At 39.2% G+C, this 25,488-nt stretch overlaps 1 protein-coding gene across 2 annotated transcripts in view; it reads left to right on the plus strand.

The window, feature by feature from the left end:
* The window catches only part of LOC105486040 (SMAD family member 9), a 505,567-nt gene that overhangs the window by 355,368 nt on the left and 124,711 nt on the right, over positions 1-25,488 (plus strand). The window contains exon 10 of one of the 2 annotated variants that reach the window (XR_003018991.2): positions 1,231-1,342. The exons of the other annotated variant lie outside the window; for it this stretch is intronic. The gene's annotated coding sequence lies outside the window, so the exon portion shown is untranslated. Of the gene's footprint in view, positions 1-1,230; positions 1,343-25,488 lie in introns of those variants that run through there. 2 annotated transcript variants of the gene reach the window in all.

Raw genomic sequence — 25,488 nt, forward strand, 5'->3', positions numbered from 1 at the left:
ACGGGTAAAAAGAAAGCACATTAATGGATTTGAAATAACATCCCTGTTATACATATAACTGCCATTCCCACTCCATTTTGCATGCTCCCTATTTGTTTCTAAACTCATTCCTAAATACTTCAAGAGAAAGAATGTTTTATTTTTGAGACAAAGTCTCACTCTGTCACACAGACTGAAGTGCTAAATACTTCAAAAGAGCCTCTTCCCCAAATAAACGCAGCCAGAGGCTGAGCACCCATTTCACATTGATGAAAAGTTCTGTGTGCCATGCACATTCACCATACACACTACATCCACAGCCAAGCTCCGAAATCCTTTGTCTGTTTTTCTGGACAAGATTGGTGCTTTGCAAGTAGAGAGGAGGAAGCTCATAGATGGCCCAATGCTATTAAAATAAGACAAATAAATGTTCACCTACTATTCATTATACATAGAGAATTTTCAAAGGAACAAGTGTTAGATTTGATCTAAATAAATGACATTGATCAAACAAATTAAGAACAAAGAGGTTTCCCTGGAGCAGGAGAGGCTGCAGAGCAGGTTTGCAAGCTCTCAATTCAGGGTGGAGCTGAGTGCTTTAGATCTGTAGGGCTCTTCCTTTAGCGTGTGTTGATCTGGGTTTTAACCGTCGTTAAGTTAAAGTTTATTAAGAAGCATCAGCAATACCCAAGAAAGCATGAAGGTACCAGCAGCTATGTTCAACCCATGAAAAACAGAAGTAATTTGAAAAATGGAGTGCATGTTCACAAGCAAAGCAAACGGAAAAGCCAATGAAGCACGGAGCCACAGAGCCAGCTGGGAGAGTGGTGGCAGGGGCTGCTCCTGCGGGTCCCTGTTTGCTAACAGACAGCCTAGGCCAGTGACACGGGAGCTTTTGCTGGCTGTCAGATCATTTTCAGAAGCAGCAATTCATGTCACGCTAATAGCTCAGTCTATAATTAGGCATATTTATCTAAGTCTCTGTGATCTGTCTCCTGCCTCTCCGTGCTTGGTTTCCTCCAAGAACAAATAATCCCAATGAGTTATGAGTCTCCAGAGTGGCAAGTGGGAGTGTGTATGTGTGCTGAAAGCCCTGTTATCAAATGGTCTAAATGCAATCTTCTTATTGTTCAAATATGTGGGTAGAGATTGTCTCTTCTCATGGGAGGTGGATTCTTCAGTGCTTACCAGAAAGAGCTGGGAAGCAAAACACATCAATGATCATGCTATTTCTGTGTCTTCCTACGTTAGGTCAAAGCAGTACACCTTTGCAATGGACTTCAAGACTGCTTGGAAAGATGATAAATAAGAGCAATTGTCAATTAACATTTTAAAATTATTTGGAAAGCCATAAAAGAGGCTACAGATTGAAGACCCTGAGAGTAGCTGTCTGCTTTTGTTCTTTTTCTTTATTTCAGCATATTTTGCAACTCAAAAAGGAAGATATTATCATCAGGTGATTTGTCATGTATGGGCCAATAAGGCAATTGGAAGAAAGCTGGGTGCCCTAGAATTTTACTGGGCCTTGATCAGCTCGATTCTCCATATCTGTGGGATCCGTGGTGAGGCCCTCCCGTCAGAAGACTGATGCAAAAGGCCACCCTTTGTACTTTTCTCATTTTCCAGGGAAACTGGAATCAGCCAGCTGTTGCCTGACTTGTTGCTCCCTGGGAAATAGTTTCCCTGAACAAATAATGTGCACCCTCTAAATTTGAACTCCTCTGCTAGAGCTTTACCTCATTCTTGTAGCAAGTATATAGTACCGCCAACCCAGGCTGCCAGTCAGAAAAAGAGGCAATAATTATAAGCTGCACCAGATAGATGCTTTCTAGAAATAAAGATTAGAATCCACTTTTTAAAAACAAATATCTTTGGTTGCTTACTCTGATACACTAGCTCCTTTCATATTCAGAAAAATCCTGAAGATAAATATTTTCACATCCTCATTTTCCAAATAAGTAAATGGATGCACAGTAAGGTGAAGTTACTGGCCCAAAAAACCACAACTAATATGAGGCTTCAGTAAGATTCAACCCCTGGTCTGCTGTGTGTACAGCCTGTGCTACTTTGTCACCCCATCATGGAGTCTCAGCCCTTGCTTTCTGTCTGAGCAGGCTGCCTCTTTGAACAGAAACAGAAAGGTATTTGCACTGAGCTTTTGCTGACTGATATGGAAGAATAAAATGTTAGTAATTTGTATTTCACGAGTCCACAGCTCCTATTATTTATCCAGATTATTGGCCATTTTCTACCCTTCCTATTAAAGGCAAAGGACTCTGGATGAACTTGAATGTTATTCTTATGGATCACATACACACATAGAATCAGGTCGTATGCATCACTTTCGTGAAGCTTACATGTTCTATTCAACTGACCATTGGACTGTATCAGAAACTCCTGCTACTGATGTCAAGCCTAGAAGAGCACATCGTATTAAAAACCTGATAAAGCTGTACACATTCACTAAATTCTAATGTGCTCCAGTGGGACTTCCTGTGTATGAGCTGCTCATTTCCTGTGGAACTCTGAAGCCGGATAGACTGGAAATGCAGAAGTCAAGCAGCCCAAGAGATTTATGTAAGACAACAGCATCAACCTCTTCCATTACATCTTTGTTAGGGCTCTTTCTCAAGCTGCAAAATGTATTTATATGATTTTTATATCCAGTTCATTCTCCTTGCATCCACTATTGACAAAAGGACAGACAGCAGAAGAAAATATACAAGAAAAGAAAGAACTAAGTCAGTGTTTCTCCAAATGTGGCTGGGACCCCTATTTCATCATCACATGATGTGCCTGCTAGAAACTCAGGTTCTTGGGCCCCACCCAAGATTTAATGAACCAGAATCCCTGGGGCGGGCCTAGGAATATATATTTTAATAAACTTCTGAGATGATTTCTAACTCTTTAAAATTTGTGAACTATTGAGGAAGAGTCAGCAAGCTCAGTACTAAGTCCCTAGATTAATTAATAAATGAAAATACTTTTTAAAAGATTAGAGACATTGGTAGTGCCAAATTATACCCATGCTTAAGATCTTTTGTGTCTTTAAAGAATAATGACTTACTGTTATTAAAATGATACATGCTTAATATTCAAAATTTAAGTGAGAACTAAAAAAATTGGAGACATCTGCATACATGGATTGAAATATGGAACTCAATATAATAAAGATGCCAATTGTTCCCAAATGATCTATAGGTTTTATGCAAATCCTAGCAAAATTTCAGGAGGATTCTTTGTAGATATAGACATGCTGATTTAAAAAAATGTATGGTGAAGCAAAGAAACTAGAATAGCTGAACAATTTTGACAAAGAAGAATAAAATTATAGAAATAACACTATCTGATTTAAAAGTTTACTATATAACCACAGTAACCAAGACAGTATGGAACTGGCAGATAAATATAGATAGATGGATCAATGGAACAGACTAAAGGATTCGTAAATAGACCCCTGGAAGCACAACCAACTGATTTTTTTTTTTTAATATTGTGCAAAAAATTCAGCTGAGAAAGAATAGTCTTTTCAGTAAATGATATTGGAACAGTTGGACACTCATAGGCAAAAAACATTAACCTCAACCTAAACCTCACATAGTATCCTCACTCTGCCTCACTTCATATAACTTTTCACTACATTGAATATTATATTTATTGTGAAATTGTCTATCTCCCAACAGTGGAAAATAAACCCTATGAAGACGTAGACTTCTTTTGTTTGGTTTACTATTGTATCTTTATAATGTAGAACAATGTTTGGCATATAGTGTAAATTCACTAAATATTTATTGAATAAATGACAAAATGAATGGACTCAGGAAAGAAAATGGAAAAAGCAACAAAGTATACAATCTCAACACCAAGATATAATTAGTGTGATAACATGATGAAAACTCTTTGTAAACAGCTTTCTTTGCATACATTAATATAGACACATGGATGATAGGAAAATGGAGAAAATGGATAGATGGAAACAGTTTTACAATACGAGAATGACAGAAAGCCATTTTAGAAAATAAATTAACTTTATTTTAATTTAATGTTTAAAAACTAGGGAATGCTGCATATAAATTAAAGTTTTCTTACCATAGATATTAGTTTTTATAAGGGTCCTATAGTGTTTACAAAACAATGATTAGAACATTTGAGGTTGCAGTTATTATATTTTTTTAAATTATATTCTCAATTTTAGAAAGTTTCAACTGACTCCTTCCTAAAAATGATGAAAATATTTACTCTTATAATTCTTTCCACTTCCTTTTCTGCCTAACATTTTTACTTTCACTTTGTCAAGGTCTATAACACTAAAATAGCCATGAGTTCTACGATCGTTCAATTTTAGTTTTATGTATAAATGTAGTGCTCCATCCCAAGGATGTTACCACAGTTTCTTTATTCCTGAGTTCTTTATATTGATCTCAATTGACTACATTTTGTAATGGTGTTGATTTTTTCAAACAGGGCTATGAGTACTAAAGTCCCCAAGTTCTCTCATGTTTGAAACTGTCCTCTATGTCCTTTTATTCTTGAAAACAACCTAACAGGTACCACATACACCAATAAAGGATTAATTTCTGCAGAAACTGGCCTCCTTTCATGAAAAAGTTAGAAAACTGAACAAATTATATGAAACAATTATTGTCAGGATAAAACAACTCAGTCAGGATAAAACTATAATCCCTGAGAGAAAATAAAAAATAAGGTGAATCTGTGATTGCCTCACCTGCAGACAGTTTCAAGGACATAGCACAGAATAGGGGTTGATATATGTATTAGTTAATTCTTACACTGCTGTGAAGAAATACCCAAGACTGGGTAACTTATAAAGGAAAGAGGTTTAATTGACTCACAGTTCCACATGGCTGGGGAGGCCTCAGGAAACTTGCAATCATGGTGGAAGGCAAAGAAGAAGCAGGCATCTTCCTCACAGAGCAGCAGGACAGAGTGAGTGTAAGCAGGCGAAGTGCCAGATGCTTATAAAACCACCAGATCTTGTGAGACTCACTCATTAAGACAAAAACAGCATGGGGGAAATCGCCTCATGATTCAGTTACCTCTACCTGGTCCCACCCTTGACACATGGGGATTATTACGATTCAAGGTGAGATTTGGGTGGGGACACAGAGCCAAACCATATCAGGGTGCACAAACAGAGCCTGGCGATATCACTGACTTGAGGAGATGGAAGTCAGTGTTTGGAATGTCAAGGCTGCCAGAATGTAACAGACACAGTATAGGAGAGGAAGAACCTGTGTAGAGGGACATCCCTGGAGATATATAAGGAAGTACCCTTCAGTCCCCTTGAGTCCTTGTAAGTGAAACTCCATGAGTCTGGATAAAGAACTACTGAAAAGAAGTAGCCTGAACAATTACTGGAGTGCTTATAAGGCTTGGAGTAGTTCATGTTCCCATCTGCCTGGATGGAGAGGCCTTGTCATAATACATGGAGCATTGGCAAGAGCCCTCAGAAGAGTCTTGCCTTAGGATGGGCTAAATTAGCTGTAAAACAAAGATTGCTTCAGATCCACTCTGGCCGAAGGTTAAAAGCAAGCCTCGAAAAGATCAAATTGACTCAAAGTAGCTTGACTACATGCCAGAGTAAATTACAGCACTCTTTAGAGGAATAGAACTAAATCCACCACCTAGCAACATAAAATCCACCATGCTTGGCATCTAAGAAAAAAAATATTGCATATGCAAAGAGGCAGGAAAATATACCAGACACTTAGGAGAAAATCAATCAATATAAATAGATTCAGAAATGACAGAGATAATGGAATTAGCAAACACATTAAAACATTCATTTAAAATCTTATAAGGACTCTCAAGGATGTAAAAGAAAACATGAACATGGTGAGGAAAAAAATGAAAAATATTAAAAAAAAACCAAATGGAACTTCTGGAGATGAAAGATACAGTACAAAAAAAAATGAAAAATAAACTAGATAGAATCAGTGTAGTAGCACTAATTAGTGGCTGATTAGATACTGCAGAAGAGATCAGCAAGCATAGCAATACAAACTATCCGAAGTGAAGAGTAGAGAGAAAAAATACTGGAAAAGTGAATAATGACCCATGGGACAATATCAAGTGTTCTAACAACTGTATAATATGAGTCCGAGAAGGGGGAACTGGAGGAAAGGTGGGCATTTTTTTAAAAATTTGAAAACATAATGACTAAAAATCTTCCAAATTTAATGAACACTATAAGCCTTTATATCAAAGAAACTCAATAAAACCCAAGGAGAAGAAACATAAAGAAAATCATACCAAGACACATCATAATTAAATTTCTGAAAGGCAGTGATTAAAATAAAAGAGCTACCCAGCTGAACATAATATTCTAGGATCACACTTTCTTTACCTCAGAACTCTGAGGTATTTTTCCATTCTGTTCCATCTGGCATTGATTGTTATTAAGTCCAAATTAAGCCTGATTTTCCGTTTATGGTTGATAAGATGTTTGTACTTGGCTGTTTGAAGAATTCTTCCTTTATGCTTAACCAGGACATGATTTGTTCTTCACCATTCATTATTTATTTTTAACTTTCAATATTTAAATTTATTGCATTTTCAACACTCAAATCAACATTTTCATCTTAAGGAGGATTTTCTGAACTACAGTTCTTGATATTTTTCCTGTTCTTTTGTGTGAGTTTTGTACTAAAGATACTTATTATCCTTACATTTAATGATCTCTGTCTTTTATAGCTAGTGTTTTCTCTTTCATTGCTTTAATCCTCCACATTTTTTTCCTGTAGTATTATTATCTCAAGCTAGTAATTTTATTTTCATTCCTGTGTATTCTGTTCCTTGCCTTTTCTAATTATATTGACAATGATTTTTGTTTCAGGGGAATCTCTTTTCCTGTCTCCCTCTTATTTTATAATTTTGGTTTGAAACTGTTGTTTTATTGTATTGCATTCATATATCATTAAATTTTCATATAGTGGAGAGTAGTCACAGAACTAGTTTATACTTTGGTTATATTTTCTTCCAGATCGGGCTCATCTTGTTTTTGCATTTTGTCCTTTTTTTCTTATTTTCCTGAGTGTTCTTTTTCAATTTGCCAGTACTTACTGTGGGCAGACATTGTATACACATTATTTTGCTTGGATGTAAGTAGTATAAATTTATTTTGACTCCTTTCCTAACACTTTGGAGTCACAGTTTGAAAAATCTGCCTTCTATGATTTTTTCTCCAGGCTAAGAACGCTGAAGCTTGTTAGTGAGAGATCCTGACTGAAATGACTGCAGTCCTTGTTTGATATTGGTATTTATCTCTTCTGAGATCCTGTTAAATACACTGTAGCAGAGTTCAGTCCACCCAGCCAGGGGCCATCCGACTTCAAAGAACTTCAATACACTTCAGCCTGATTTATCTAAAACACATTCCCCAAATGGTCTTTTAAAGAAAGCTATAATATTAAAAAAAAAAAAAAAATACCCTGAAACAAATTTGAGCTGTTTGGGAGGAAAAATTCCACTGGAAGTGGAAAGAGAGTTAACCAAAGTAGTTTTTGCAAATAATTGCATTGAAGGCTGAACGCACATGAACCAGAAAGGCTCAACAATAGGCAAAATGAATAGATAAGAAAAATCAAGTCTCAAGTTAGATGAAAGGACTAAAGTCAATAATAAATGATGTATAAGGCAAGGGAGAATATCCCCATGTCCATTTGGGAACGTACTGAATGGAGAGAATGCAGCACTTGTAGAAAATAAATGATGTGTGTATATTGATACCTGATGAACAAGAAACACATGGAAAAGAAAGCGTTGAGAGTCCTTGAAAACTGCAAACATCAATGGGGCTGTAATCAAAGACTTGAGTGAGTACAACTAAAATAAATTGTCCTTTGAACTTAAGAGGAAAAAATGGAAATTTTTGAGAAATGAAAGAGTATGATGCGTTTCTGAAAATGTATTAGATCATATGCCAGAGGGTGACAAAGCTGAGCTATTACTCAGAGTTGGCGACTTTTTTTATTCAGAGTTGGCGACTCCATCACAAGTAGTGTTTTTCTTATGGCTAAGCTAAGTAAAGGAACCCTTAAGATACGTGGTTAGAAATTTGAATCCATGTAGAGATTAACTAATTTCACTGACAGTCACAAAAGAAGCAGCAGAATTCAGGAAGACTTGTTTATTCAGCTGGTGCTTCAGCCAATATTTATTTGCTTTATTATAAGACACTTGAACATGTAGGGTAATGTATAAAGATTTTGTCACATTTGTAAGTGAAAAAAGAAAAGCTCATTGGATGGCGGTGAGGAGGACATTTTGTTAATTGGGAAAGCATCGTTGCTAAATGGTTTTGATTATGGGAACAGGAGCTCCATATGGTTGGGAAGGATCTGGAGACACAGGACATCAACCCCCTGGGTGAAACAGCCTGGAAAAAGTTCACTGCATTCTTGGCTAGAACTCTGGAAAATATGACACTCTCAAATCACAGGTGGATTATTTTTTAGGAAATGAAAGAGTATGATGCATTTCTGCAAACGTATTACATCATATGCCATGTTTTTGGAATTTTGCCTGATTCCCTTTTGTCAATAGTAAAGAAAGTTGAATGGTAATCACTATGTGATTTTTTAGCCTAACATAGAAAACCCAAGAGAAAAGCAGAGCCTTTTTTTGGCCTTTATCCAGTAGGTATTTAAACTCCTTTTTAAGTGGCTCATCTTTCTTGTTCTACATAATGTTGGCAGAACAAATTCCTGCTCATTACATCTTTAATGTATGTTTATGCTGTTAGGGAAACTAATGACATGTCAGTGAGCATTAAATGTTTGTTTATTTCCTCAGCAAGGCTATCCATACTATGGATGACAGTTCATCCATCTGTGCTTGAAATACATTACCAGATTTCTCAATTTCTGAAAGACTGTAATTCACATGGATAAAAAGGATATGAACTTTAAGATTCTCTTTGGGTTTTACTACATTCTTTCCTTTTCCTTATTTTGCAGTAAAATGATCAAAGGATAGAAGATGGTACTTTAAGAAGCTATGTGTTTGCAAAAATTCTTTACTTTTCATTTTATCAATGAAAAAGTTTAAAGTAGATCGTATATAAAACAAAGAAATATAGGTTAGACAAGATATTTCTCTAAGATTCTAGTGTAGTAAATAATTCATTAGCATGAGTGCATGCTTATGATTCATACATGAAAATTAAATTTCTACCTTGAAAATCAATTTTTACCTAGAAATGACAGTTGAGAAACCAGTGTAAATTTAAAGTGCTGGGATATTAATTAACTGAAAGTCAAACATTAGAAGGAGTTTAATAAGTTTATAATATAGTATCCATGCCCTGCCTTCCTTAGCTGTCAAAAATAACCACTTTCATTTATCCAATATCTGACTCAACAGAAAATGATTTGTTAGCTATAAAACACTACAAACACATATCTTTATGACTAAAATTGTCAATCTTTTTATTTTTTAGCTCATTTTACATTTTACTCATTGCTCTGATAATTAAATTTTTTAGATTCAATTGTTTGCCTGGGGGGGAGTTTTGCTACCTCTTTGGACAGACCCTAAGGTAACCATTAAAAATTAAAGGAGATATAAATTAGTACAGCCATTATGAAAAACAATATGGAGGTTCCTCAAAAAATTAACAGTAGAACTAACATAGGATCCAGCAATCCCACGACTGGGTATACATCCAAAGGATATGAAATTAATATGTCAAAGAGGTACCTACATTCCCATGTGTACTGTAGCATTATTCACAGTAGGCAAGATAAGGAATCAATCTAAGTATCCACCAAGGGATGAATGGATTTAAAAATGTATGTGTGTATGTATATAATACATACAGAAATATTATTTAACCTTAAAAATCTGGTCATTTGCAACAAGATGGATGAATCTGGAGGACATTATGTTAACTGAAATAAGCCAGGCACAGAAAGATAAATACTACATGATCTCACTTGCATGTAAAAATGAGAAAAGTCAAACTCACAGAAGCAGAGAGTAGAAAAGTGGTTACCAGGGGTTGGAGAGAGGGTGGAAATAGGGAGATATTGGTCAAAGGATACCAAATTGCGGTTAGACAAGACGAATGAGTTCAAGAGATCTATTGTACAACATGGTGATTATAGTTATTAACAATGTGTTGTATACTTGAAACTGGATAAAGCGAGTAGATTTTAAGTGTTCTCGCCACAAAAAATAAGTATGTGAGGTAATGCATATGCTAATTAGCTTCATTTAACCATTCTACAATGTATACATATTTCAAAACCTCATTTTGGACACAATAAATAACATTTTTATTTTTCAATTAAATGGATAAATAAATGTGAAATATACAAAAATTAAACAAGATGGCTTAACCAAAACAGAAGGAGGTGCACACACTGTACTGCTCTTGGGAATATACTAGATAGAGGGAGAAACCAGTTTCACTCCTGAGAACCAACTGGAAGATCAAACTTGCCCAAAGTTTGCTTTGAAGGCTGCTTTTCCTCCTGATTCGCTGTCAGCTAACAACATCACCCCTGTCCCAGGGTAATAAGCTACATTTACTTTGTGTCAGGAACTGTTCTTCTCACTTTATATATAATAACTAGTATAATTTACGTTTGATAACTAATAGTACTCTATGAGATAGGTCCTATTATTTTTCATGGTCAATAGGTAAGAGGCAGAGCTGGGATTTACATCCGGACAGTCTGGTGGCAGCAGAGTTTTAACCACTATTCTGGCCTTTAAAGTCCTCCCTCATCTCATCTGTACCAAACCCTGTCCTTTCATCCCTTCCTTTTTATTCCACTGACCTCAGCGACTCTCACATGAGCCATTGTGGCAGCTGCCTGCCTCATGAGAGAGAATAGACAAATGAACAACAGCCAGACCATACGTTAAAACGGAACTCTAACCCACGACCTGCAGCAACTTGCCCAGGAAGCCAACCCATTTTTTTTTTTTTTTTTTGTCAACAGCCTAGGATGCAACCTACTATCTATGAGTCAGACTTATAGGAAGTCACATCACTGTCTCCAGCAACGAGCTCAGGAAGCCAAACAATAGGCCCTGCAACAATCAGCCAGGACTTGATTCATAACTGACACATTCTCTACTTTTCTCCGTTTCCAACTTAAGTCCAACCAGAGAAAGACAAACATGCTTCCCTAACCAATCACACAGGATGCCTGGCTCCTGGTTAGCTGCCTATAGCTTCCTCATGACAGTAGCCTGTGATTAGGGCATGCCTGACCTTCCCTTTTTCCACTTTAAAGCTTTCTCACTCCTCTGCTTGCCTTTGAGTCTCTTTCAAAACACAGTGATGATTCCCTTGCTACAGCAAGCTCTGAATAAACATCCATTGCCTGCTCTTGTTTGCTTGATCCTTGTTCATTTTACACTGGCAGCCAACTACCTCCATACCTTCCTCTCTCAGCATAGAGATAATCTAACGGACAGACTATGCTGTAGAAAGAGATGGAAGCACACAAATATCCATAGAATGATGGGACTTGAGCTGCACTTTAAGAGTAAGCAGGATTCAAATTGCTGAGTAGAAGCCTGGGAGAACCACACAGGCAAGGAATGGCGTGTGCAGAGTGGAAAGAAGTTCCTTTGTGTCCTTAGTCTCCTAAGCCTCTTCCTCACGGGGAAGGAAGGCTGGGCCATAGTGTAGATATAATCCACTTTACACATTTCCAGCCAGATTACTGGATACAGAATTGCTATAACAGTAATATATTTTCAGGAGCAAGTAACATAGTAAATGAAGGGTTTTGTGAGTACAGTTAAATTTGATTTCATTAACAACACAGGGGTTCCTGTAGTGCTGATGAAACAATGCATACTTATACCAACAGAGAAAGCGGCACCTAGCTCCTGAACAAAGATTGCAGAGTGAAATATGCAGATGCATAAGAAATTGTAACATGAGACAGGTTTTGCTGTCGATCATGCCAGCTCATTTCTATTCTGTAAGTCCCAACAGCTAAGAAACAACAATGTACCTACATATACGGAAAGCAAAATCCACTTGAAATTGTGCTGAGTAATGAAGAATTTAAACTAACTGGACTTTGCAAATGCGTGGAGATCAACAGCAGGTCACTCACTTGCAATTACTTCCACAGTTGCTTTTAAGGTTTGAAGAACCTCTCAGTAAAAACAACGAAAGTCTTGGAATTCGAAGTAGCAGCTTGACATTCTTGGATAGTTGTAACCTTCCACTTTCATAGGTACTAGTTTATAAAAGGAGAAATAGATTTATCTTAACTTTTTTCTCCTAACTGTCAAGAAGTCATGAATTGGATAGTAAAGCTTCCGGTGATGGAAATGAAGACATTGCAGAATAAGTGCTTCAGCCTAGAGTGACGTCCGGGTTCAGTTTTACAAGGTCAGAGTCCCTGAGGAAGATCCACTAAGCACCAACAGTCTTGTGTTCATGTGTATGTCACGGCTAGATTCCACAGCATGGAACAGTGCTGGCATAGGGTTAATGCTCAGGAAACAGTAACGAAGCCAGGGATAAATGGATAAATGAATCAATGAAGTGATACTCCTAAGAGTAAAGCCAGGTTATAGGATTGCACCAGCTGTACCTCCATTCTCATGCTCTGGACAGTCCTTTAACTTCCTTTCTCAATACTTCGAATGCCTTCAAGGCAGCCGGCAATTCCTCTTCACTGAGGTTCTACTTCCACATTAGTCCACGCCCTCCAGGAATAACAGTGACAGTTAATACTTGAGTACTATTAGTTCCAGACACAAAACAAATCCCTTCTATGCAGTTTCTTATTTAATCCTCACAATACTCTATCGGGGGGTGCTGCCATTATACTCACTTTACAGATGAGAAAACAGAGGTTTTGCTAAGAAAAGAAACTTATCCAAGATCCACAAATTTTTGGGCAGAGACGGAACTCAGACCCAGTTCATCTGTCTCAGGAAGCCTGTGCTCTTAAGAGTGATGGTCATTCGCTTCCACCGTTTCCTCTCCTGTCTGGACCATTGCCAGGACTTGCAAATTCCTCTCTCTGTTTCCTCACCAGTCTTTGCTCTCCAATCCATCCCACATCCTGCTGCCAGAATAACCATTTTTAAACCTGCATCTGATCATGAACCTTGCTTAATGCCCTTCAACAGATTTCCAGTATCTCAAAAGAAATTTCAAGTTCCTTTTTGAGGACTTCAAGATACAACACGACCTAGTCACCTCTCTATTTTTCTAACCTCATCTCCTGAGCTTCCCAGCTTGCAGTCCTGTGCCCTAGTTTGCCTGGACTTACTCTATTCTTTCCTCTCTGGCATGACGTCCTCCCAGAAGCTGTCCTTATCCTGCTGCTCACTCCAGGTTGGGGCCGATCCCCTTTTCCAGTGCTTCTTTAATGCCCTCAACAAATCTATACCAATGGGCTTTTCATACTCTAGTAAAAATGTTCACGTAACTGTACTGTCCACTCCATCAGCGGCAGATCGGGTTATTGTTGCCAGTTCTTCACTACTTTACTGTCATGAAATTATACATCCACCTCCTGTGCCGTGCAGCTTTGCAGCATCTCCCACAGAAACAAGTCGACAGCTCTGCCCCACTGACTTGGCCAATAGGTCCCGCCCCTTGGGAGGATTTCCCCTTACTGCTGTGTTTCAAGGCAATTTCTGAGTGGGAGTCCTATAACTGTCCTCAATTTTTGTTTTGCTCCCACCCACCAGAGAGAGCAAACCCATCCATGAACCAAGTTCAGCATTTTGTCCTTTCCCAATGGTGGTCATAAGGGAGAGTTCTTATGTGGCCACCTACATATACAGAGCGGAGGAAAAAGTTGAGCTGTGGCACAGCAATGACAAGGGCTGTAGTCAATTCCACAGGATTCTGTCACTGGGTGGCCCTTCTGAATCCTCATCCTGGAGTGAGGGCTTCTACTGCCCTGTATTCACCAATCATTGAATGAAGGCTCCTCCAGGGAAGGGGCATGACCTCAAGCAAGGTGGCTGTGTCTGTCTGTGGATAGCTCCCAAAGTGGCTGACAGCTGAATGATAACGGTGACCACAGAGTCTCTATAAGCTGGAGGAATAAATCTTACAGTTCCACTGTGAATCCAGGCAGGGAAGCACAGTGGCCACTACACCAGTAATTTCCAAAGTGTGATCCCCAGACCAGCAGCATCAGCATCACCTGGGAACTTGATAGAAATGCATTCTCAGGCCCCACCCCAGACCTACTCAATCAGATACCCTAGGGGTGGGGTCCAGCAATGTTTTAACAAGCTTTCCAGGTGACCCATGCACACTAGAGTTTGAGAACCAAGGGGATACACCAACCCTGAAACCGTACTTAGTTGGAAAGCATAGATTTGCTGAGTGGTTGTTAATTAACAATGAGACAGCAGCTGCCTCACCTCCCAGGACGGCCACAGGGAGAACATGTGTCATATCACTGTGACAGAGAGGCCCTTGGCCCCAGCTATCGCCCCCATATCCAAGACTATATTCCTCTATATGGCTGTGTTGCTCCCAGGGATGGAAACTGAGTTGCTTGAGCACCTGGGCTGCAGTCTGAAGACAGATTGAATAATCCATTTCCCCCACATGGAAATGTTAGTGCTATTTGTCTGGTTGACTCATTCCACCTAGCTCCCTGCAGTCCTTGGCATCCTGCTGTCAGAGGCTCTGCGTGCTCCCTGCCTCCCTGCCCTCACTGATCTGCTTCTGACTGGCCGTCAGCTTTGAGGACACATTTCTTGGCTGCTAATGAGTCCTCCACTCCTTGAAACTCCAGTTTCTCTGCCAACATTCAAGGCAGGCGAGTAAGTCTGTCTGTAAATGTACTCAGAAGAATGCGATAGCATAGTTGTTGCTTTTAGATTACTTAGAATCAGCCAGAGAGCATAGTGAGGAGAGTCTGTGCCCAGCTTACCTGCTTGTCCTTGTGAACTTCTGGGCCTCAGGTCCTGGCCAGGCTTTCTGTGTGGTCAGAGCTGCCTTCTAGGTTTGTGGGCTAAGCTTTTGTTTTAGCCAGTGTTACCTGGGACTACCACTCAAGATTTATATTAAGTGAGGGATCATATTGTGATATATACATGTCTCCAACAAGAAGCTAAACTCATATGATAGCCAAGTAGACAATGAGAGCATCTTTTTTTTTTTTTCTTCTTTTCTTTTTAAATCCTGGGCCACCTGCAGCAGAATCACTTGGGATGATTGTTAGATATGCAAGCGCCAGGATCTCACCTCAGTTCCACTGAAGCAAAATCTGATAATCAAGGAATCTTCATTTTCCAGCAAGCTCCCTAGGTGACTTCTCAAACTTTACTAATAAGATGCATATGGATCACTTTATTAAAATACACACTCTCCTTCTGTGGCTCTGGGGGGAGTGGAATTCTGCGTTGCTAAAAGATTCCCAGGTTATAACTAGGCTTTTTGTTTGGGGACCACACTTTGGCAAAATTCTAAATAATTCGTTGTTGTTTTTGTTGAAGAGCAAGAGAACTGAGAAATCCCAAATAATTCTAATGCAAATGAATTTTAAAATCCTCCAGTGTGCAGAAAGAAGAATCCAGACTGCTTAGCTTGGCATATAGAGCTCTGCAAGACATACCCCTACATCTTCATCTCCAAATCCTGCCACTGCTTAACTTGAACTTTCGGCTGCATTAATAACAAACTGCTTGTTGTCCACCCACCCCTCAACACATACGTGCACGCATGCGCATACACACACACATACACACACTGCTCAAAATGCAAAGAAAATATCAGACTTCACCTTACATACCATCTGCCCCCTCTCCTCTGTAGCATCCTGTGCTTACCTCAGTGCTATCACTAACTCTATTTTATTGACATTAACTCATTATGGTCCGCTCTCTCTCATTTTTGCATAGTTATACCTGAGAATCCTACTAAAGTTTTCTTTTTCACTTGTATAAATTTACGAGGTGCAAGTGCAATTTTGTTACTGCATAGGTTGCATAGGTCAAGTCAGGGCTTTTGGGGTATTCATCATCCAAATAATGTATATTGCATACCTTAAGTAATTTCTCCTTATCCACCGCTCTCCTACCCCCGCCCCTCATGAAAATATCAGATCTGCGAGAACAGGGGAACGTTGATGAATTCATCCTAGTGGTAACACCACAGAGGATAGTAGGCAACTAATAAATATTTATTAAATTATGTGCCAAACACAAATATTACCATTATAAATACTAAAGAAAATTACTCCTCTTGTAAAGGTCCATTCCTCTACTTCAATTTATAAAATTTTCTGTTAAGTTTAGAAGAACCAGCAGTCATCACCAGGACTCTGTGCCACCGCAGCCTAATTATTGCCACACATTTCCATGAATCCTCTCAATGCTCCTTTTTCCCCCCGAATTGTTCTTACAGCCAATAATTTGCTCCAAGAACATAAACCAACACTTGGAAGGTTTCTGTTGTCAAGATTAATTTCAGCACCACGTTCTCACTTTTCAAAAGCGGACATGAGCAGGCATGGACATGTGATTTCACAGGAGGTGGCTTTGGGGAGTTGAATTGGGAGCATTGATCAGCACTGTGCCCTTTAGAATCTATTCCTCAAGGTTACAGCCAAACCACCTTAATGGGGCAGGCAAAGGGCAGAGACGGCAGCTTTGCTGCAGTGGCGTCATTCATCATGTTCATAACCAGCGAATAGAGACTGATGAGGGAGCTGGCTGGAGAGGGCTGGCTGTTCACTCTCCCTCACTGCGCTCCATGCCTCCCGCCTTGCTCCAGACACGTCCTCTGAGATGTTTACTCTGAAAAGCAAATATTGATACTTGCTGCCATGGGCTTTTTCATGAAATGTTTGACTCCTTGATACACATTCTTTGCTTAATTGCTTTCCTTCATATTTCATCTAGACTGAAACTGGGAAGCAAATTTAGCATTGTGAAAATTTACCTGGATCCCAAACCTCCCTCCTTCTCAGGTAGTAGCTGTTATGGTCTGAAAGTTGTGTCCTTCTGCAATTTACATGTTGAAATCCTGCCCCTGCCCCCCAGGTGGTGGTATAGGAGGTGAGGCCTGTGGGAGGGGATTAGGGCATGAGGGCTCCACCTTCATGAATGGGATTAGTGTCCTTGTAAATGAGGCTTCAGGGAGCTTGTTCACCCCCTTCCAGTGTGTGAGGATATTGTAAGAAGGTGCCATCTATGAAACAGGAAGGGGACCCTCCCCAGACACCAAATCAGCCAGCACCATGATCTTGGACTTCCCCATCTCCAGAACTGTGAGAAATTAATTTCTTTCATTTAGAAACTACCTATGGTATCTATCTATGGTATTTCTTTATAGCAGCTGAATGGACTAAGACAGTATTCTTAAATAAGCCTAGAGGCATTTGGTGTTGCAAATGTTTCCTAGCTGAGCCAAGGGCTGCAGTGGTCACAGAAGTCTGTATGTGATTCACAAAGGCAACCAGCCTAGGAACTGTTCCTCTCTCTGAGTTTCCTGAACAGACTACTTGGGCTCCTTGAAGAGTTTCGTCCAGCTGTGCACACTGGGGCATCTTTCCAAAGCCCAAACCCAGGCTTTGCTCACTCTCCTCCCACTCAACCCATCTAACTAGAAAAAGTAATCATTCCAGGACAAATGAGTGAGGGTTTGGATGGTGGGCTCTAGTTATCAAGCCCACGGCTCCCCAGCACTTGGCCTCAATCTACACAGCCACCTCCCTCCTCCCTCCTCCACTGCTTGGAGAAAAGAGCTTTTATTAATCATGGAACGATGTTTTTCAGGTTTTAGAAAACCTCACACGTGTGCATCATGTTAGGCCTTTAAAAATGCGAATGAGTTACAAGAAGATTCCTGCTGTTGCTCAGCAGCGCTGGATCAGAAAAATGCCAAACATGCTGCAAGTGGCTGTGGATGGATGCCACCTCCTGGCACCTGCCTGCAGGCACTCCAGAGTCCACCTGTTTCCCTTCTCCAGGTGCCTTTTGATGTAACTGATGTCATCCCTGGCCACATATTAGAATCACCAGGGAGGAGCTTTCAGAACATAAGTCACTCCCAGGAATTTTGACTTAACTGGTCTAGAAAGGAGCCCAGAAAACAGTAGGTTTTTAATGCCCCCCAGGTGATCCTAACTGAAGCCAAAGTCAAGGAACACTGAACTCTGTCCTTCCAGATTCTTTACTGGAGCAGGGAACTTTCCCCAAGTTAATCTCCCCAGTCATTATCTTCATTTAGACCCTACCCCTATCCTCTCTTATTCCTCATCAGAATCTAGAACTTTTCAAATGAATGTGCTTTTTTTCTTAAGGGAGTTGCCCAGTTTCTGAACCCTTCTCCCGTGTGTGGTGAATCCTGCTCCAACGATATGCATTTTAGAAAGAATTCGGGCTCACCTCCCATATTGAAGCAGAAAATGTCAGTACCCACTTTCCCAGCCTCCCTTGCAGTTAGACGTGGTCAGGAGACCAAGCTCCACCAGTCAGACCCACCTTCCTAGATTTTGACTTGACAACCATTAGGGCAAAGGAGGAAAGGCTCAGGGAATCTTCTGGTAACAGTGGTGATGGGCATCCAGAGGCCGGGGCTGGTGGAGGCAGAGTGCAAACTGTCCCATCCAATGTTTGGCAGCTACAGTGCAGTTTCCTCGTTTACCTAGTTTCCCCAGTACAATATTGGGTCTCTGCGGGGCTTGAAGCCTGAATCTCTCAATGATTCTCTGAGCACACATTGGTCATTTAACATATTTCTTTCCCCTTTTAATCAACCAGAGTTCAACTCTGTGTTTATACTAAGAACTCTGTCAGGTTCAAAGAATCTCATGTCCTAGAGGAAAAACTGCCTTTTTTGGAATGAGAGTTGTACCCTTTCCTCCACCCGCAGCCCTTTGACACAAGTCCAGACATCAGGTCTGAAATCTTCTGTTTCCATTCCATTATTCCCATTCTTTCATACAGTTCTATGCTAAGACAGTCTGGCTAATTGACCTTTATCATTGATCCACAGCAGAGCTGGGGTTAAGCCTCCACCAAAGTGGCTTCTGCTTCTGTGCCCTCCATGGAGCTGCCACTGGTATCTGTCAAGAGGCGGCTGCATCATCAGAACAGTAGCTCCATTTGGCAGACTTTGCACCCTGACTGAACTGCACCAAGTGTAGAGAGAAACCTCTCTATTCTGAGGGCATGCGTGAGATTTCCTAAAACTCTTCATTCACTTTATGAAAACAAAGAAGAAATGATATTTGACTGCTCTGTGAGGATTCCATTCGTAGATGCCCAGCCAGGGTGCAGCTGTTGGCAGCTCTAGTTGTGAGAAACAGCCTAGGGTGGAAGGGTACAGAGGGGACCTGGTGTCACATGGTATATCTCAAAGCCCTCTTTCATTTGTGCTTCAGGGATGGTTGAATCGTGAAAGGCATGGAATAAAGCTTCATAAAGCACCATGCTCCTGGGGAAGTAGGCTTTCATCATGAACAGGAAAAAACCTTGTGCTTGCACCCCACCAAAACACCTCCCTTCCAGTGCCATAGTAATCCCCAGTTTGCAACTCAAATATCTAACACATAATTAAGCTGAGACCACATAACCAAGAGCTGTGTGAGTGAGCCACCCTGCACGTGAAACTGCCGGGTCCCATCAGACTACTGATGGCTACAGTCATGGCCAGGAGTTTGACTATAACCTCATGAGGTCCTGAGCCGGAATCATCCAGCTAACAGACTCCTATTTTATAGAAACCAGGTAAGCAACCTAACAGCAAAACTTTCTCTGACTGATCCCCCAAAGTCCTGGCATTTTCTTCCATAGATTTCCTTAGGAATATTGATGATGGTACAAACTAAGAGAAAATCCATGCTTTTGATGGAAGGCCTCCATTTTCTGTAGTTCCTTCACATGGAGTATTGACAAACTTGTGCAATCTCTATAATTCTAGGAAATCCCATTTTTCTCAAAGGTTTTGGTTTCTGGGTGATGACCTGATAGACACACGATCTTAAATTCAAAAGCTTATCTCACTGAGAGAGATGATACACTAGTGCTCACAGAAGTCAGACTCTGTGTTCCTTCAGGGCAAAGACAGTGTTCTTCTAATATTTGTGTCCTGAGCATTTGGACCAATGTTTGGATCATAGAAGACATTCAACACATGTGTGAATTAAACAATATTGAGTGGATAGATGTATTAGTGGATGAAACAGAAATATTAAGGGAATAAGGAAAGGGATGGAAGGAACAAGACTGATTTTCACACAAATGCAATTAATAAGGTGAGATTAAAAAGTGCTCCTTGTGGAATTTAATATAACAGTTTCAGAGACCAAGGTGATAAAGTGCTTATGTCAAGGACTTTTCGACTGTTGATATATCAGAAAGATCACCAAGTCAGGATATTAAATAGCTAATATTCTCAGATCTGCCTGTATCTTGTATTATGTCCTGAACCATTCATTTAGTCTCCTAATACTTCTGCTTCAATATTCATAAAACTGAGGTAAATTAGCTAATGTCTTAGATGTCTTCCAATATTAATGTCCCAAGATTGTATTAACTATTGCAATTGCAAATTGAAAATGCAAACTTACAGAAAGTACATTATTAGAATGAGTATCATCATTTGAATTTTTCGTTTATGTATTTTTAATAACCTTTTGCTGTAGGCTTGACTTTTAAAAAATTCAGTTTGCTTGTGAAATATAATCATGAATAATATTCATCTGGAAAAGAAAGAACTCGTGATGCCAACTATGGGGAAAAAAAAAAATCTTTTCAACAAATAATAATAGAACAACTGGATATCAACACGGGAAAGAAGTGAACTTTTTTTTTTTTTTTTTTTTTTTTTTTTTGAGACGGAGTCTCGCTCTGCCGCCCAGGCTGGAGTGCAGTGGCCGGATCTCAGCTCACTGCAAGCTCCGCCTCCCGGGTTTACGCCATTCTCCTGCCTCAGCCTCCCGAGTAGCTGGGACTACAGGCACCTGCCACCTCGCCCGGCTAGTTTTTTGTATTTTTTAGTAGAGACGGGGTTTCACCATGTTAGCCAGGATGGTCTCGATCTCCCGACCTCGTGATCCGCCCGTCTCGGCCTCCCAAAGTGCTGGGATTACAGGCTTGAGCCACCGCGCCCGGCCAAGAAGTGAACTTTGAACTTTATCTCAAGTGGTTGTTCAAAATACACCCACAAATTCTTTGATACTCATCCCTTAAAAAGGTATAAATTAACTCCTATTACCTTGAATGTGAGATAGACTTAGAGACACTTCTAATGAATAGAATAGAGCTGAAGCGATGGTGTCGAGTTTTGACAGTAAGTTATAAGAGACACCTTGATTTCTTCCTCACTAGTTCTTGCTCAGATCATTTGCTCTAGGGAAAACCAGCAGCAAAATTGTGAGGACACTCAGACAGCCTTGTAGAGAGTTGTATACAGCAAGAAACTGAGACCTTCTGTCAACAGGTATATGGGTGACCCACCCTGCAAGCAGACCCTTTGGCCCCAGTCAGACTACTGAGGGCTACAGCCATGGCCAGCAGTTTGACTATAGCCTCATGAGGTCTAAGCCAGAATTATCCAGATAGGCCCCTTCCAAATTCCTGAGTCTTATAAGCTGTGTGAGACAAGAAATTTATGTGTTGCTTTAACTGCTAAATTTTGGAGTAATTTGTTATTCAGTAGTAGATGATATACCTCACAGCAGGCATAAAAATGAAATCAAAATAATTATTGACCTAAATATAAAAGTTAAAACTATAAAGCTTCTAGAAGAAAACAAATGAGAAAATCTTTGTGATCTTGGACTAGGCAAAGGTTTCTTAATTAAAATACAGAAAACATGAACTACAAAAGAGAAAGTTAACAAGTTGGACTTCATCAAAATTACTCATGATACCCAAAGGACATCATTAAGAATGAAAATGCAAGCCACAGAGGAGAAGAAAATATATGTATGTATGTTTTAAGGACTCATATCAAAAATATATAAAGAACTCAGTAATGAAAAGACAACCCGATTTTTACAATGTACAAAAGATTTGAACGGACACTTTACAAAATAAGATATTAAATGGCAATAAGCATACAAAAAGATGATCAATGTCATCAGATACTGAGGAAATGTAAACTAAAATCACAGTGAGATACCTCTTGGACCTGCTAGACTCACTAAAATTAAAACTACTGATGATATCAAGTATTACTGAGGATGTGGAGCAACTGGAACTCCTAAACACATCTGATAGAAATGTAAAGTGGTAAAACGTCAAATGGTTTTTATCATTTTACATTCACTGTTTCACTTAAAAAGTTAAACACACACCTAACTTATGACCACAACTAGGATACTTACCCAAGAGAAATAAAAACAAGTGTCCATACAAAGACTAGCACATGAATGTTCAAAAATGTTCATAATAGCAAAAAACAAACAAACAAAAAAACCCATAAAGAAGCTAAATATTATATTAACAGGTACAGGGATAAACAAAATAAAATGTATACATATTATGTGATGCTACTCAACAATAAAAAGCAATGAACTGTTATATTTACATAATAACATAAATGAATTTCAAAATCATTAGGTTGAGTGAAAGAAGTCAAAGAAAAGAGAGTGCATATTGTATGACTATTTACATAAAATTTTAGAAAATGCAAACTAACCTACCATGACAGAAAGTAGACCAGTGGTCACCCATGGTTCAGAGTGGAGGAAGGAATGAACTGCAAAGAGACACAAGAGATCTTTTGGGAGTGATAAAATGTTCTGTACTACTATGGTTTGAATGCCCCCTCCAAAATTCTTACTGAAATTTAATTGGCATTGTGATGGTATTAAGAGGTGGAAATTTTAAGAGTTGGTTAGGTTATGAGGGGTCTACTCTCATAAATAGATTAATGCTATTGTTACCGGACTGGGTTAGTTATTTCAAAAGTTCAGCCTCCTTTTTCCTCAGGCATGCACTCTGTCACCATGTGATACATTCTGCCATGTTATGATGCATCAAGAAGGCCCTTACCAGATGCAGCCCCTTGATCTTGGACTTCCCAGCCCCAAGAACTGTGAGCCAAATAAATCTTTCTTAACAAATTATCCAGTGTGTGGTATTCCATGACAACAGCAGAAAATAGATTGACATGTACTTTGCTTGTAACAGTAATTGATGTTGTATACAACTGTCAAGACACATGAAATCTGCACTTTAAATGAATGGAATATACTCTATAGAAATAATATCTCATTAAATTTTATTTAAAATTAATAATGCCCACCTCCTTGCATCTCAGCTGTGATCATCTAATACTACAGATTTGTAATAATACTATAGCCTAGGACAGTGTTTTGTCACATAGAGACCCAGGTGACTGGCAAATGACCTTGAAGTCCATGGAATCATTCAGGAATACAGAAGGCAACAAATTAGTAATTCCTTTTACCAAATATTCAGTTGTATATGGATTAATTACCCATACCTTTCAAAAATGTGGAGTATTTAATAATAATTTAAATAGCAAACTATATATCTTAAGAAACAATTACTTTTTTTCTTTCTCTTTCTTTCTTGGTCTTTCTCTTTCGTTTCCTTATTTCTCTCTCTCTCTTTTTTTTTTTTTTTGGTAGTTTTCTAAGGACATGTATTGACTTCTCAATTAATTGCATCAGTTAAACGTGAGGGCTCTGAAGTTAGATGAGCTGAATTTGAATATTGACTCCTCTACTCACTATCTATGTGATTTGAAAAATTACAAATCTTCCAAATCACATAGATAGCCTCTGTTTTCTCTTCTGTAAAATGGGCGTAATAGTAATACTTATCTTTGGAGAGCTGTTATCAGGATTAAATGAGATAATTTGTGAACATCTTTTAACACAATGCTTGGCACAGAGAGAAAAACAAAAGGTAGCACTGTGTGCTATTGAAATTTCTGTCCAGAATGTGACATATTATTGTATTGTTTAGGACAATGGTGATCCAGATAATCATAAGTCCACCTACATAGTGATTGTTATGTGCCAGACACTCTACAAATAGAATTCTACTGAGTCTCAAAACACTTTAGCTTGGTGACTATTATTCCCACTTTCTCAGTGAAAAAACAGAATGAGAAGGATTAAGAACTTGCATAAGGTCACACAGTTCGTAAATGAATGAATTGCAAATTTAACCCAAATCTTTCTGTCTTTAAAATGTATCCATTCTTTCTATATCCTGCCTTCCCAATAGGATTCTGGCCTACGGTCAAAAAACACAATGTTTAGTTAGCCTGCATAATCTTATTTCACACAAACAGGCTGTTTCCATCAAACTTTTTGAAAATCTTGAAAACAGTATTTGTACCACTCCCCTACACAGACACACACACACACACACACACACACACACACACACACACACTGCTGCCTTCACAGTGGGCCCACAAGGGAACTTCTGATCCAGAGGGATCCAAAGCAATGTCCACACGTGCAAATTCTCCACACGGCAGCAAAGTCAGGAAACTCAAACTCAAGCATTCTGCAGCAACGCTGGTTTCTCCTAGTGTAATAAGAGTTTTGAGGAGGTAGGGATAAGCCCCAGAGAATTTTCATTCTGTATTAGTGAAGACCACAGTGACTAGAGCAATACTAGGAATGCAGCCTGGGGTCTCACTCCAAGAGCACGTATGCTGGTTGAAAGGGAATTGATTACTTTCTTGAGTTCATATTAGACTGTGCATTCCTTAATGCAAATTATTTTTGGCTGTGACTAGGGACTGGAAACACTTTTATGAAAAGTAAGAATCTTCTAAAGTCAGATTTGTCTCTTAGAAGGTTTGGAATGCTTTTTAAATTTTAAATCCAATCATCAGGGTGTCTCTGGGCATCTGCTTTTAGCATTTCAAGTTCCCTGAAAAGAAGAAAATTTCACTCTTAAAAAAAGTCAGAAAAATCAGTGGGGCTCCAAACCAACTTTCTCTGACTGCATCCTCTCTCAGAGGCCTGCCACAGAGGGCGGGATGCCTGAGCTAGTGTCATTTAACACTTTCGAAAAGAGGCAACTAATTAATATACAGGTGAGATGAAATATTTAAATTATCCATTAACTCAAAGGAAGATACACTCTGAATATTAAAGTGATGGAGTTCCTGGAGTGACCAAATAAAGCCTCTACGATATGCCAGACACTCAACAGATAGAATTCTATTTAGTCTCTAAACACTTTAGCTTGGTGACTATTAGTCCCACCTTCCCAGTGGGGAAACAGAATGCAAAGGGTTAAGAATTTGCATAAGGTCACACAGTGTGTTAATGATTGAGCTGCAAATTTAACCCAAATCTGCCTTTAAAATGCATCTATTCTTTCTAAACCCTACCTTCCCAAATAGAATTCTGGCCCACAGACAAAAGCAAAACAAAACAAAACAAAAAAACACAATGTTTAGTTACTTAGTTAGCCTGTATAATCTTCTTTCACACAAATAAGCTGTTTCCATCAAGCTTTTTGAAAGTCTTGAAATTAGTATTTGTACCACTTACCTACACGCGCGCGCGTGCGCACACACACACA

The sequence above is a fragment of the Macaca nemestrina genome, chromosome 16 (assembly GCF_043159975.1).
Source record: "Macaca nemestrina isolate mMacNem1 chromosome 16, mMacNem.hap1, whole genome shotgun sequence".
Classification (NCBI taxonomy): Eukaryota; Metazoa; Chordata; class Mammalia; order Primates; family Cercopithecidae; genus Macaca; species Macaca nemestrina.